The following is a 6,309-nucleotide window of genomic DNA, read 5'->3' as shown; positions in this document are numbered from 1 at the left end:
AAAGATGAAAGTTTTTATGCGCTCATAAATTCATCACATAAATACATTAGAAACAAGAAAAAGAGAATTATCTGCACATGACTAAAAACCCTGCAAATACGCAACTAAAGGAGATGCATGTCAGCTGTATATTTAAAGGTATTACAGATTAATCTTTTGCATTTTCAAGGCTTCTACAGCTAATTTAATTACGGAGTGCTTTTATTCCCCGTTTAACTGCTGTCATGTTCTCAAGAAATGCCAGATGCATACATATAGAGGTTTGCCATGTTTCGGTTTTATGTTTAAATTCCCTTAAAAAAGAAAAAACAACACAAGATGCTGACAATGACATTTCCAATCATTCTTATTTGACTCCATCTCCCCCTATAATAAGGGCACATGAAAGCGATTTAAATACACTGCATGTCGGTTCGGCGCTGGGAGAGGACTGGAACTGTGCAGTGGCATGCGTCCTGATTAACATTTCTCCAGCAGATGGGAAATGGGTTCACATGCCTGCACACTTGCCTGAATGACAGAAGAGACGGCGAAGGTGACAGCATGCTAATTTTGGGATCACTCAGTGACTTCTCTGCCTTAAGCAGGGCAGGGTTATGCAAATATAGTGGAATAGTGGTGGTTTTCTTTTTTGTTGAGAAAGTTTGCATGCAGGACTGATGCTGCTGTTTATAAATGCACAAGAACTAAGGCTGTTTAGTAATTTGGCAGCATTATTTTTCTTACTCTGCGACAGACTGGCGACCTGTTCAGGGTGAACCCCGCCTCTCGCCCGGAACGTTAGTAGGGGATAGGCACCAGCAACCCTCCCGATCCCATTAGGGACAAAGGGTGTATAGAAAATGGATGGATGGATGGATGGATTTTTCTTACTTTTTCTACGTGGTTTGGTTATATTCTTACAGAAAACTGATATAAATCATGATTAAGCATTCTTTCTTTTTGAAAACAGCAAAAGAATTCTTTTATATATTGCACTAAATCCCAGCACTCGGGGTGTACTGTCATTACTGCTCCGGCACGCCTAATTCAAATGTCAGGAACGTCTCCTCTGCAGGCCAATCAGTGCTGAAGAATCAACCTTCCATTCACTCAATGTATGGCAGCTGGGAAACAGGTAAAACCAGAAAGACAGTAGGGTTTAAGGACCAGGACTGAGAACCGCTGGTTTAGAGTATGGCGGAAGATATGGAGTGGATTTCGCAAACAGATGAGACAAGATCTTATCTTATAACCTCTAACAGAAACCCAGTTAAAAGCTGTAAAAAATCTTTAGAACTGGAAAGCAATGAAAGATAGCAGCTCTAAACATCATACATATTCATGTTAAATTGGTTTAGTCAAAGTCCAGTCCTATATCTGATTGAAAACATAACATTTACAAGGCACTATACTCCATAACAGAAACAAAACATAAAGTAATTCAATAAAAACACAGACTAAAGACATCACAAGTATGCAATCTTAAAAACACTTATTCATCATTAATTCAGATAAATTACTCTAGATCTGTGAAGGAGCTCTGTTCCTGAAGGAGCTAGGAATTATATCCAGGATAAAATGTGTAAGACTGTTTCAGCTCCCCTCACAATCTTCTGCAGGGCACATACAATCCAAGCCCACGTTATTACTGATTTCTCACTGTTTCAGACTTGTAATGTATTCGCTGTTTGTAAGCGAACTGGGTTTCCTGTTGTTTTTGTCTTAACATTGGACAAAAAAAATGTTCATGTTTCGTTTCAGAATCCATATATTTCTTTCTAGCTATACCATAAGACAATCAGAAACTGTATGCGGTGCTGTTTGAAGAGGATTATGATTATATCACGCCTATTTACTATTTCATGTGGTTCTTGATGATGCTTTGTACTCATGCCACTCAGCTTATTACATCTCAATGAATAACAAATGAGTTTCTGAATAAAAGACAAATAACCAGAAACGAATACATCATCAGAACATATGGTGGGGAGCAAAGGTTTGGAAAATCAAGCATTAAATTCAAATATTAAAGCGGTTCCTCTTTAAGCACCTCATATCCTTTCTGTGGTCTTCTGCTCTTACAGAGGTACATGCGGCGTCTTGCCTACTCATCCAAACAAGGGGCCAAATGACTTTAATTATGGAGTAATTGCAGAGTCTGGTGTTAATTAAATCTTTATCAGTTAATGTAAGTGGATTTCTTCCACATGGAAACCACGCAGCGACGTGCTGTCTTGCTCTCCCCCTCCTCTTTTCTGCTCAGGCTAAATTTCCTGTTTGAGGCCGCCGTTGAGTTGCCGCATACTCGGACTCTGACGTTTTTCCACCACCGTGTCTCCCAGAAATTATTGGGATTAGCAATAAACGGCGAAAGGGGGTGGTTTTACCAACTCTGTAGCCAGCTGTGTCTTAAAAACACCGTAACAAACATGATAGCACCGATGAGAGGGAGTATCCCGCGCTGGAAAATGAGATACACGATTTATCTGAGGTTCCTGGTGTTTGACAAAATTGAATCCTCTCATTTTAATTGCTCTCGACGAGGTGTGCTGCCCTGGGCCATGGAAACGTGAGCTCTGTGTGTTGTCCCTTGTTCTCTACAGACTATTATACTCCATTGTGCAAAACACAGATTATGAATTGCCGTATCCCTGTCATCTATCTTATTTAGGATCATTTAGGTAGCCACATGTTACAAAGGAACAGCAGTCAGCCCTGTTATTATGTGTGTTTGAGTCCCCGGCTTCCTGTAATGAGAACAGGATCACAAAGGAGAATTAATCTGTCTGAAGTCTCATTCGCTGGTTCAAGGCCTCACTATGTGGACCTTTTTATCCACAATAATAGAATGATAATGTGTGTGTTTTTTAACTCTTTCAAAAACACACATTTGAAAAGTCCTCCACAGATGACGGAGCCATTTTGTCCTTTGCGCTGATACAAATCGAGCCTTGCAAAAGTTTTAAAATTTAATCTTTATTATTAATGAAATAGTAACACCCTTCACAAGTTAGTGAATGTAACCACTAAACAGTCACACATATAACAATGTTTACCACCTGTTCTATGAAAAAGTATTCATACCCTTTAGGAAACTGACCAACTCAACTTAATGTGCTTTGCCCACCCACGTATTTACAGTTTTGACAAATCTATATCAGATTGGATGGAAAGTGTTGATGATATTAATATTTGTCACATATCCTCAGATAGATTTAAGTCTGTAGTTTGACTAGGCCATTCTAACACAAGCTTATCCTTTGATCAGCATCATTAAATTGTAACTCTGACTGTATGTTTAGGGTTATTATCTTGCTGGAAGATGTACCTTCTCTCCAATCTCAAGAGTTTCACAGCCTGTTCCAGATTTTGCTGCAGGGATAACCGTGTATTTATTTCTTACCCAGCCTGTAAGCTTAGGCAGACGACCACGTCTCGGTGGGTTTGCAGTTGTGTCAAATACTTTCCATTTTCAGATACCAGACTGAACAGTACTGTGTAAGACGTTGAAACATTGTCCAATCTGGGTTTTTCAAAAATGTATTACTATTTTACTTTTTAATGAAGCTAGGAGCATTGATTAGCCCTCAAAACTTAACAGGATGAAATTTAGCAATTGGAAACACAAATATTTAGGATTTGGTGGGTACAAAAAATTTACATTATTTTTTGGACCCAACAGTCAAATCCATTATAGTATATGCTTCTATACTGTAGGTGATGAGTAATTGTTGTGCTTATTCACTGTCACCTTCTAATGAGACAAATCTCAGCTGCACGGTTTAAAGTGTTTGGTTGGCTTTTTGCACTCACAAATAGTGCAGCGTTTTAATCTTTTGGTGTCTCCAATACGAACATTTTGGCTCGTGGACCCAGAGCATGTGTTTAGCAGAGAATGTTTGCGGGGTGATGAATGGGTGTAAAATGGCTCTGAAGCAGATTCAAAAGGGCTTAACTGGATTACACCTCATTTCAAGGATGCTTAAGGTAAGATTAAAACAGATATGGGGTAAGTAGGGGAAAATACAGAACCAAATAGATGGAATTTCACTCGGTTGCCTCGTAAGCCATTTGCTCATGCATCCCTCCGCTGTTTCTGTTTGTTATGAAACATTAGCAAAAAAATTTTTTTTTAAAATAATATCACAAAACCACATGTTGGTTGTTAGTGTAGAAAGGTCTCGACAAAGGCGGCATTTCCTCTCCAACAGTTTTGCTCCACTGGACCATCACGATTTACTATTAATGCCCTTTCTTATCTTATGCAATAAATCCCCAGAGCTGGACCATTACAACTCTCTAATCACACACACTGCCATGCAAACACACACATACATTATCATACACCTCGCACACAATCTGAAAACATAATGAATAATGAAGTTGCTATTAATGTTAATAGTGTGGTGCCAGATGGAATGAGAGTTTCAACTGTTCGGGTAATTCCTCTCTTTGGACAAGCTGTCAATAAAAAAGGCCTTGCATGTTATGGATGTGGGGGTGGGGGGTGATTTAATCCAGCAGACTCTAATGATTCCTCTTCGCCTTGAATTGGAGCTACAGGCCTTGATGAATGTGTTTTATCTCTGCTATCAGAACTCCACGTTTGTGTCTATATTAGCCCTCTATTGAGCATTAATGCATATGATGTAGGAAATGAAAATAGAAGTCTTTATGGCATGCTTTATTAACCTCCCCACCCATCTCTGCCTGACGTGCCTCTGCCGCCACTGCAGCCCGGCGGATAACCAAGCGTGGATTAGCAGTGACATCACACTGAAGAGAGGGCTGAGCCACCACCAAACCCCCCGTCTGAGGAAGGGTGAGTGCCTTGGTTTCTGCGTGTCAGATGGATGTGAGCATTGCCTGTGTGTGTGTATGTGTGTGTGTTGGAGGCTGATTAGACAGTGAGGGTGGCGGCGAGAGGAAGAGGAGGATTAGAGAGCCATCGGAGAGTTAGTTAGGTGCTGACACCACTCCACCTCATCGAGAGCTCAACATACTGGGGGATCAGACTCATTTATGGTGAGCCGGGATTATTATCAGTTCAATAGGCCAATTTCTTACGTACAGTCACCTCTTGACCTCTGAAATATGGGCGCTTGTGAGACACTTATGAGATTGAGTATCTCATTTCAGGTGTAGTATCAAAGAAAATGAGTAACTGTAATAAGATGCAGCATTAATAAAGTAAAAAAAGTGAAATTTTAAAAAGCTGCAATAAACGCTTGGAGTTAAATTGAAATATATGTGATGTTTGTTTCTTAAGCAGTCTGTGGGTCAAGAAATGCTTATGAATATGTAAAACTAACCAAAATGTTTCAGTGATACTGTGTTAGTCAGATGTTTGAATAGATTCTTCATATTCATGCATATATTGTATTCATTTTGGTTTATTAATGATAAATCTGAACTTTTGGTTTTTAGGCTGGACTTGTATTTCAGAAACAACTTCAATGAATTTTTAAATACAAGAATTTTGTGAAAATGTTTGAATTTTTTAGTGAAATTTCCCAAATCCACACAGCATCTAAATTACCGGTGCAGGCTCAAATATGTACACACATCAATTCTAATAAATGGGCAAAACCTTCTAAAATTTCACCTAGAATCAACAAATTGCTGGCTGAAAATTGGACACTTGGATAATCTGACAAACATGCCCAAACAGTATCAAAACTTGTTGTGAAAAAGCAGACTAACAACGCCAACAATCAACTTGCTGTAGGACTTGGAGCATAATGTATGTACGCATAACATGTGTTCTTATGCTCTGTGTGCATAAGAAATCCCACAATGAACACAAACATGCGTACCAAATTCAGGTAGTTGTATGTTGCATGCACAATTACTTCATGATACTGATGAGGAGTGCAAATGGAAACTCAATATACATGAATGCCTCTATGATAAACCTAAAGAGCACATGTGTGGAAACTAACCTTTTTTGAAAAATAAATACAGAATTTTTCACTCAGACTAAGCAAAAATGTTTTGTAAAGATGCCTTTAAGTGTTGATTTAAAAATGTCAGATATGTTTTTGAAACAATTAAAACGATAAATGTAATTGGAACATTGCAGATGAGGCATCTTTTAATTATCTATGCACTACATTAAACACATGAAGAATTATTTTGCTACTGGAGTCTCTTATAAAGACCATGGAATAAGTTAACATAAATAAACACAGAACATGAATTGACCATTTTTCTCCATATCAGTGGAAGTAAAGTCAGTAACAGCTGCTATTTCTGCCTCTCGAGCCACCCGCGATAGGATTATATCACCAGATTTTCTGAGTTTTCCTTTCATTACTTCCCGTTCGG

The sequence above is a fragment of the Gambusia affinis genome, linkage group LG16 (genome assembly GCF_019740435.1).
Source record: "Gambusia affinis linkage group LG16, SWU_Gaff_1.0, whole genome shotgun sequence".
NCBI classification, from domain to species: domain Eukaryota; kingdom Metazoa; phylum Chordata; class Actinopteri; order Cyprinodontiformes; family Poeciliidae; genus Gambusia; species Gambusia affinis.
This window is presented reverse-complemented; position numbering follows the sequence as displayed.